Consider the following 10,681-nt stretch of genomic DNA (forward strand, 5'->3'; position numbering starts at 1 on the left):
ATCAAAGTTGTATTCTTATTGAAAAATAAGCCTTTAAATAGGCTTTGAAAGAAATAAATAAACCCTAAAAACCCTAGGAAAAATCGGCCATACAATGAAGAATTCTAGCTTGACCGAATCTTTCCTTTTCCTAATCTAATTAATTAATTCTCTTATTTTCAATTAGGAGTTAATTAATTTACAATGAAAATAATAAAATAATAACTTTCCCAAACTTATTTGTCCAGCAAATAAATAAATAAAAATTCAAAAAAAAAAGTCAAACGCAAACTAGAAAACGAGTTGACTAGTTTGACAACTAAGCTGACTTATGTGTAATGTCCGAGCTAACTTATGTCTGCCTGATGTCCAAACTAAGTTATGCTATCTGAGCTAACTTATGTCTATCTGAGCTAACCTATGTCCGATGTATCAGCCTCCACCACTTGGATGCTCAAAACAGGTCTTTTATCTTCTGTTATGGACAAGCCCTTTTGAGAATGAATTACTTTCTCGATAAAGGCAGCAAGGTTATCCTTAAACCTCTTAGCTTGAGCGCTAGTGATCGGTCCAGTCTTCATCCGTATCGGATTAGTACCCCAATGAGTTGTTGGTTGTGTGAGCTCGAGCCGATTTGCATTAAAACCTTATTCCATGGCATTTACATGAGATTCCTCTTTCTTATTCTTAAACAAGTCCTCGAGAGGGCTTAGTTGATCCACGATTTATGTTTCGTCTTTCGTTTCCTTTTAGTTTGTTTCAAGAAATATATTGATCAATTTCAATTTTTTATTTTTCTATTGATTCTTTTCCGATCGAGATGTATGGATCCGTGGGTCTATGTGTCTATATAGATCATGTTCATGGATCAATGAAAATGTGTAAAAGCTCTGTTTGCCTCTACCATTCTATGAGTCTCTTCCTTTTTGCGAATGGCATTGCCAGTCCCTTTGGTAGCATCCACTAATTTAGAGCTTAATTTGAAAACCATATTTCAACCCTTGGATAAGAATCTACAACGCACTACAATGTCCTTGTTGACGATCCTTTAGTCCGACAGCATCGCCCCTCCATTTGGCAGCATCCACTAATACAGCATCTTGTAAATTATGGCCAATACCAGGGATATAAGCAGTGATTTTAAATCCAGAGGTTAAGCATACTCTAGCAACTTTACGTAAGGCAGAGTTTGGTTTTTTTGGGGATGATAGTGGAAAAGTTGACAGATAAGTCACCCTTACTGCCACTCTACAGAACCATACATGAGATTTTCATCGCATACGGCTCCTCATTCAATTCTTTTGAAGTCATTGGATCTTTTCCTCGTTCGAGAATCTCTTCCTTCTTCCACTCCATTCCAAAGAGTAACTAGGACTAATTCAGTCACATTTTCATTCATTTGGAATCTGGGCTCTTCTACTTTACTTATTTTTTTATTACTTTCCCTCTCTTTTCCTTTTTTTTATTTTATTCCTTTCCATCATTGCTTAAGTGCCACAGGTTTGATCCTATAGAATCTGACTCATTTTCTCATTGCGCGAAAGGTACGAAATAAATCAGATTGATTTTTCAATCAAAAGTACTATGTGATGGAATTTGGTGTAGGTTTATGTTGTTGTACCCTAGAGCACAATCATTCAAGGTGTTAGTCAAGAATGATTGTTGTTGGTTGTTCGTTCTTGATTTTGTTTTTTTTTTTGGTTTTTTAAGGTTTTGTTTCTGGTTTTAATGGAGGTTTGGGGTGCTTTTGAAGGTTGTTAGCTTTTGGAAGAAGAAGAAAAGAAATGTAGTAGTTGAGAGAGGGAGAGAGAGAGCTGAAATTGTTGTTTTTTTCAAAATATGTTTTTTTTTTTAATATTACTTCAATGTTTTTCATTACAATTTTCATACTTTTAAATACATCAAAAAAGCAATAATACATGCTGCCATATTGAGCAATAAATACAAAAACATTAAAAGTAACCAACCAAGCCAAACTACCTCAACTAACTCTAATCAATGTGCTGGGCATGCAAGAAACCTTCTTTAATGGGCAGTTCAACTTGTCTAAGGCATTTGAATTTGAAAACCTGCTTCATTTGACTTGAAAATAGGAGGGAAGCCTTTTTGAATATTAAAATGTGTTCTAGCCAAAAAATAGATAAAACAAAGTCCATTTACCCATTTAAAAATATTCAAACCCGAGGCAGTTTTGCCTAGTTTTATGGGTAACAAAACTGCACAAGGGTCAGATTGTTTAGGGCTTAACTCAGCCTTCCCAGCTCCAAATTGGGCCATTCTTTTTTTGATGCTTCCTCTGCATTTCTAGCTTATTATAGCCAAAATTCAGATCCAAATCCCAAACCTTCTTCAAACGGCATCCAAGGAAGTAGACTTATGTTGCTGGAAATACAATTCCAGCAACTAGACAAAAAGGCCCTAAGCTTTAGGTAATGAGCTTAGGGCATTACAAAAGGATATTGTTCTTAAACATTACAAGATAAAATAAAATGCATAAACATAAATAATGTTAGGTCTTTGATATTGCAAAACAAAGAGTGCAAGTGTAACCGAACTACCTTGCACATTGTGGCAAGATCACCACATTTCAACACTCCTCCTTGGTGTTCTTACTTGAAATATTTAGAAGCTTCCTCAAGGTCTCAAATCTTGCTTTTTGAAGTGGCTTGGTGAAGAAATCTGCAAGGTTATCTTCGGTCTTGATATATTCCAAGCTTACTTCTCCATTTTCTTCAAACTCCCTCAAAGAGTGATACTTCACCGGTATGTGTTTTGTCCTTCCATGTTGAACGGGGTTCTTGGCTATTGATATGGCTGAAGTGTTGTCACATTTGATGATGGTTGAACCCTCTTGAGGATAACCAAGGTCCTCCAATAATTTCCTAAGCCAAATGCATTGATTTGCACATGAAGAGCAAGCAATGTACTCGGCTTCGGCGGTGCTTTGAGCGGTTGTTGCTTGCTTCTTTGCATTCCATGAGAATGGTCCACTACCAAGTGAGAAAAGATACCCCGAAGTGCTCTTCATATCATCCAAGCATCCAGCCCAACCACTATCTGAGTAGGCCATTAATCTCATCACATCTTGCCTATCATATCAAACTCCAAAGTCTTGTGTTCCTTTTAAGTATCTAAGAATTCTTTTGGCACCTACAAAATGATTTTGGGATGGTTCTTGCATATATCTAGACAAAACACATGTGGCATGCATAATATCCGGTCTTGATGAACATACATAGAGCAAACTTCCTATCATGCTTCTATATAGGGTCGGGTTTACCTTTGGTGTGCCATCCTCCTTCTTGTATTTGTCTCCTTGGCTCATTGGTGTTGACATTGGCTTGCATTCATCAAGGTTGAACTTTTTCAAAAGATCATTGATGTATTTCTCTTGAGATATGAAGATACCCCTAGAGCATTGCATCACTTCCACTCCAAGGAAGTAATTCATTTCACTAAGGCTTGACATGTCAAACTTCTTTTCAAGTTCAATTTTCAGAACTTCCACATTCTTTTCATTTTCACCCATGACCAACAAATCATCCACATAGAGTGAGATAACAACCATGCCTTCTTCATTCCTTATCCATAGTGTTGGCTCATTTGAACTCCTCCTAAAGCTTTAGTAGATCAAGTAACCATCAATCTTGCCATACCAAGCCCTAGGTGCTTGCTTTAACCCGTAAAGTGCCTTATCCATAGTGTTGGCTCATTTGAACTCCTCCTAAAGCTTTAGTAGATCAAGTAACCATCAATCTTGCCATTCAAGAAAGCTGACTTTACATCAAGGTGGTACACCTTCCATGACATTGAGGCCGAGATGGATAGGATGAGCCTTATGGTCTCCATTCTTGCAACCGGTGCAAACGTCTCTCCATAATCTACACCCGCTTGTTGTGCATAGCCATTTGCCACAAGCCTTGCCTTGTGCTTGCATATTGTTCCATCCGGGTTGAACTTGGTCCTAAAGATCCACTTTACACCAATTGGTTTATTGTTTTTAGGTTTAGAAACCAAAGACCAAGTTTCATTCTTTTCTATCATATCCATTTCGGTTTGCATGGCCTCCATCCACTCTTTCTTTTGCATAGCTTGTTGAACATTGGTAGGATCTCTCAAGGCAACATTGTACCTTTCATATATTTCGAACAATGGCCTTTCTCCTCTAACACCATCTCCAATCTCCAATTCGGCTCCAATGGTCTCAAGTGCATCCTCCTCATCATCTTCATTTTCTTCATTGTCATTGTCATTGGTTTCTTCTTCTTCATCATCCAACCGAGCATTATCTTCATGGACAAGAAGCTCCTCCTTTGTCCAATCCCAAACAGCATCTTCATCAATCCTCACATCCCTTGTTACCACAAGTTTCTTGGTTTCTAAGTTAAAAACCCTAAAACCTTTGGTAACCTCACTAAAGCCGACCAAGATGCCCACATTTACCCTTTTGTCAAGCTTGTCTCTCATGTGTGGATGAACATGGAGAAAACAAACACTTCCAAAGATTTTTATGTTGTCCAAGGATGGTTTTTCTCCATACCATATCTCATAGGGCGTCTTGGACTCATTGGCTTTGGTGTATGCTCGGTTTTGGATGTAGCTAGCCGTGTATATGGCTTCGGCCCAAAACTTCTTTGGCATGTTCTTCTCATGTATCATGCACCTTGCCATCTCCATCAAGGTCCTATTTTTCCTCTCACAAACACCATATTGTTGTGGTGTGTATGGTGTTGTGAATTGATGCACCATTCCATTTTCTTTGCAAAAGTCCTCCATAGCCAAGCTTGTATATTCTCAACCATTGTCAGTTCTTATGCACTTCATCTTTGCATTGCTTTGGGTTTCCACCATCTTCTTGAATTCCATGAACTTCTCAATCACTTATGACTTGGTTGTTAGAAAATATACCCAACACATCCTTGAGTAGTCATCAATGAAGGTTAGGACTTACAACCTCCAATTGATGACAAACTCATCGGTCCACACATATCCGAATGGACTAGCTCAAGCTTCTCCTTAGCTCTCCGTGAACTGGCTTTAGGGAATGGAAGACGTGTGGATTTCCCTAGTTGGCATACATCACATAGGCTTCTCATCTCCTCAATCTTTGGCATGTCCTTCACAATGGCATTGGTGTTTTTCATGGCACCATAGCTAGAATGCCCAAGCCTTTTATGTCAAAGTTGAGAAATGGACTCCACTTTGGTTTTTAAGCTTGTTCATTCTTGATTAGGTCCAATATATAGCTTTTGTCCTTCAATGGTACCTTAAACAACTCATTACCACAAGCATCATATATAATACATCCATCTTTTGCAAAGTTTAAAGAAAAGCCTCTTTCTACCAATTGTGCTACACTAAGCAAGTTTTCACACAAACTAGGAACATATAGCACATCTTTTATAATTTTGGTACCTTCCTTGGTGTTCAAGCACACATTTCCTTTGCCTCCTACTTCCATGAACCGGCCATCACCAATCTTCACTTTGGTTTTGTAGTTTCGGTCAAGCTCCATAAAACCATCCTTTTGGAAACTCATGTGGTGTGAGCAACCACTATCCACAAGCCAATTGAGACCACTACTTGTGGCCTTAAGGCATGTGGCCACAAATAGGTTCTCGGCTTCTTCATTAACCACATTGGCTTGTTGTCTCCTTTTCTTGCATACTTTGGCAATGTGGCCTTTTCCTCCACATCTTTCACAATATGCATCAGGCCTCCAAAAACACTTGGAAGGTGGATGTCCAAGCTTCTTGCAATGAGGGCAAGGTGGATGCCCTCCTCAGTTTTGATGGATTTGTTGTTGTTGTTGTTGATTCCATCCACTTTTGTTGTTGGTTGTAAAACCGGTTTGGTTGGTGTTGTTGCTTTTCCTTCCATTATTCTTCTTTTTGTTGTCGTGGCCACCATAGAATGCACTCTCTATGGTCTCCTCCTTTCTAATGGCTCTCCTTTGTTCGGTTGCTTGAAGGGCATTTAGGAGCTCACTCAAGGTTATTTCAGTAAGATTTCTAGATTCTTCAAGGGAGGAAATCTTAGCTTCAAACCTTTCGGGTAAGCTCACCAATACTTTCTCTACAACCCTTTGATCGGTCAATTGCTCACCAAGGACCCGAATTTGATTTACCACTTTGGGCATCCTTTCTGTGAAATCCTTGACAAGCTCATTCTCCTTCATCTTCAAAGTCTCAAACTCTCTTCTTAGGTTTAAAACTTGCATTTGCCGAGTTATAGTATTTCCATGGAACTCCTCTTAAAGCTTTATCCAAACCTCTCTAGCACTTGTGCATGACATTATCCTTGTAAAAATGGAATCACTCATGGAGGAGTGCAACATAGTGAGGGCCTTGAACCCCTTGGCAACTTCGGCCTCATGTGCATTTCTTTGTGCTTGGGTTGCATTAGCTCTCAACTCTTCCACTACATAACCTTCTTCTATGACTTCCCATAAACCAAAAACTTGAAGGTAGGCTTTCATTTTTATACTCCAAATGGAATAGTTTTGGCCTTCAAACATAGGTGGTGTTAGGGTTGCAAAGGATTGTGAGGCCATTTGACAAAATGGTTTTTTAAAAGTTTTGAAAAATGGACACAAGAACAAGCTCTCGGGTGGTGGTGTTTTGGTGAGTTTTAACTAGCCTTTTTGGGAGGTTTTGGTTTTCGGTTGTAAGACTTTAGGTGGGGGATCCTCTCACAAATAAAATGGTCTAGGTTGAAAGCTCACAAGGTCCTAAGAAATTACACTATGCTCTGATACCATGATGGAATTTGATGTAGGTTTATGTTGTTGTACCCTAGAGCACAATCATTCAAGGTGTTAGTCAAGAATGATTGTTGTTGGTTCTTGGTTCTTGATTTTGTTTTTTTTTTTGGGGTTTGTTAAGGTTTTGTTTTTGGTTTTAATGGAGGTTTGGAGTTCTTTTGAAGGTTGTTAGCTTTTGGGAAGAAGAAGAAAACAAATGCAGTAGTTGAGAGAGGGAGAAGAGAGCTGAAATTGTTGTTTTTTTCAAAATATGTTATTTTTTTTTTGAATATTACTTCAACGTTTTTCATTACAATTTTCATACTTTTAAATGCATAAAAAAAGCAATAAGACATGCTTCCATATTGAGCAATAAATACAAAAACATTAAAAGTAACCAACCAAGCCAAACTACCTCAACTAACTCTAATAAATGTGCTGGGCATGCAAGAAACCTTCTTTAATGGGCAGTTCAGCTTGTCTAAGGCATTTGAATTTGAAAACTAGCTTTATTTGACTTGAAAATTGGAGGGAAGCCAAAAACTAGATAAAACAAAGTCCATTTACCCATTCAAAAATAATCAAACCCGAGGTAGTTTTGTCCAATTTTCTGGGTAACAAAACTGCACAAGGGTCAGATTGTTTAGGGCTTAACTCAGCCTTCCCAGCTCCAAAATTGGGCCATTCTTTTTTGCTGCTTCCTCTGCATTTCTAGCTTATTATATCCAAAATTCAGATCCAAATCCCAAACCTTCTTTAAACGGCATCTAAGGAAGTAGACTTATGTTGCTGGAAATACAATTCCAGCAACTAGACAAAAAGGCCCTAAGCTTTAGTTAATGAGCTTAGGGCATTACAAAAGGATATTGTTCTTAAATATTACAAGATAAAATAAAATGCATAAACATAAATAATGTTCGATCTTTGATATTGCAAAACAAAGAGTGCAAGTGTAACCGAACTACCTTGCACATTGTGGTAAGATCACCACATTTCAACACTATGTGATGTGAAATCTTTGATTTTTTCTCTTTCTCTATCCTATCCTGTAGGTACAGCGTTTGAATCAATAGAGAACCTTTTTGATGTGATTCCGCCCGAGGCCGCTCAACCGATAACCCGCTGGGGTGCTGACTCGACACGGATGAAGACTAGGCCAATCACAAGAGCTCAAATTAAGAGATTTAAGGGCAACCTGGGAGTATTTATACAGAGGGTAATCAATCTCAACAGAGCTTTCCCATACTTAAAGATACAAAGCCTATTCGAAGCATCCAAGTGGTGGAAGCTGATACGGACCCGGGTGACGGTTTTGGTACATTTTTGGAGTCCGGGAAGTATTAAATGGTTCCAATGCTTTATGGGTTCAATACATATGCCTAAGAGGTCATGGAATCAAGTTAAAGCAGCCTCAAATGCATTCAAAAAGGGCTTGTACGGACAGCATCAAGAATTTGGCCGAATTTGCTGTATTGCTTGCTGGCTTTACTGTATTTTACTGTTTTAGCCTTTTCTTATTTTTCCAAGCATGGGCAACGTGTGGGACTTCATATTCAGCTTATTTGCATCCTACAAAGTATATAGAAGCTGATTTGAAGCTCAAAGAGGTCAAAGATTGATCAAAGTCAACTTGATCAAAAAAGCTAGTATTTTAGTTTCCTAATTTTATTCTACTTTTTGTTTTAGGAAACTACCAATATTTTTAGTTTCTATTTATTTAGTTTCTGGACAAATAAGATTAGAAAATTTATTATTTTATTATTTTCATTGTAAATTAATTAATTCCTAATTCAAAATAAAGGAATTAATTAATCCAAATTAGATTAGGAAAAGGAAAGTTTCGGCCAAAGTAGACTTCTTCATTGTGTGGCCGGTTTTTCCTAGGGTTTTTAGGGTTTATTTTGTTTCTTTCAAAGCCTATTTAAAGGCTTATTTTTCATTAATAATAAAACTTTAAACTTTGATTTGATTAAAAAAATACTTGTGAGATTAATTATCTCTTTGTTCTTTGAGAACACCTAAAACACCATTAGAGAATTGGTTGTTTTAGCTTGACTTATCAATAGGTTTTCCATCCCCTATTGTGGCGTCTACATTATACCAAGGTTTCTAACCACAGGTTGGTTAGGGGTTGAGGTCAATTCCATTAGAACTTGAACTTAATTAAGATCCGGGCTAATATAATACGGGTTTAGGAGCAGGTCGTCCTAGGTTCGTATCATTTGGTATCAGAGCTAAATTTTGTTCAGGTTTGATCTATCTTTATTTGCTTTATTTGTTTTTGTGTTATTCTGCAATTTTAACATTAGGTTAAGGTTGCATCCATCCTATACACGTTCAGCATCTTAAAAAAAAAAAAAAAAAATTCATTCCTAGTTGAATTAGGATTTCCTAGTTTTATCGTATTTTTGTTTCCTAGTTTGTTGGTTGTCTTTTATCATTGTTCTTGTTAATTTGGTTTTTGTTGATTTTTCTTTGCTGTTTTCATCTTAAATATTTGCATTCATATATTCAAAAAAAAAAAAAGGAAAACAAGAAAAAAAAAAAAAAGAAGTTTGCGGCAACATTTAAAAAAAAAAAAAAAAACTGCACATTTTGTTTATTTGGAGGTCACGGGTTTGGTGTTTGTTTTGGAGTTGGAATTGCAATTTTGGTAATTATTCTTGCTACTGCAGTTGTTTATGTTCTGTGAGTGAAAAAAAAAAAAAAAAAAAAAAGAGGTAAAGTCGAATAAAAAAAAAAAATTTCAGTTTGTTGGAGTTTGATTTGTTTGCTGGAAATTTGTTGGAGGTGCTGGTTTTTGATTATTTATTCAATATTTGAGTTGCTGGGAAATTATTCTTGCTGCTGGATATTTGGATTTTGGGTGTTTAAATTTTTTGGATTAAAATTAGTTAAAGGAATTGATACAAAACTTGAATTACAAGAACAACAACCAACACTTTTCTATATTTTTGTTCTCTTTGATTCTTGTTCGTATTTGACTTTCTTTTTCTGGAATTTTATTCTTGAACTCATAATCTACTACCATCTGGTGCAGTTTTCAAAAATTCCAATGTTTTCCCATTATTTTGTGTTTTCTTGTCTAGAAAGCCGAAAAATTAGGATTTGTTGGATTCTTTCGGTATTGCCTACTTTTTGCTACTGTCTTGTTGATAAGTTTAATTAAAACATACTAGTGATCTAATTGCTGTTTTGTGGGTGTTTTAATTAGAACTTTGAGATAATTCATTGAGTGGAAAAGGGCAAGAGTGTGTGAGCTTAAAAGAGGGTAAAAGCCGAAACTAGTGTGCAAACACGAGTGTCGAGACCTTGTTTGAGTGAAACACGTGAGGGAGTGAATATTGTGAGGATTTATTTTATTTTTTGTAGTATTTTACTAACATGGCAGATTCTAGAATAAGAAGAGGGGATCCACCCTTGAGGATCAATGAGGAAGAGTCCGTAGCGTTTCATGGCGATGACCGAGCTACCGGAAGTGGAGACCAAGTGGACTTGAGAACTATTTTGGAATCAATACAGCGGATGAGTGCTCAATTTGAGCATGTAAATCAAAGAGTGGGGAGATTAGAAGCCTCACAAGGAAGGCCGAATACAAGAAATAGGCAAGAATTCCATGGAGGACGAGGAGGTCGCGAGAGGCCGAGAGAGGAATTTGATGAGGAGCCATTGGACGGTGACTTTGAGGAAGGTATGGACGAAACCTTTGCTGTCCAAGATAGAGCTGGCCGTGGGAGATATAGGAGGGAGGATACAGATGAAGATTTGGGAAATATCAAGGTTAATATCCCACCTTTTATAGGTAAAAGTGATCCTGAAGCTTATTTGGAGTGGGAAGAGAAAATGGAGATGATTTTTGACTGCCACAACTACTCGGAAGGTAAGAAGGTGAAGATGGCAGCAATGGAATTTGGCCATTGTTTCTCGAGAAGATATGGGAAACATGCTCAATATCATTTG

Source organism: Ziziphus jujuba, chromosome 11, assembly GCF_031755915.1.
Source record: "Ziziphus jujuba cultivar Dongzao chromosome 11, ASM3175591v1".
NCBI lineage: Eukaryota > Viridiplantae > Streptophyta > Magnoliopsida > Rosales > Rhamnaceae > Ziziphus > Ziziphus jujuba.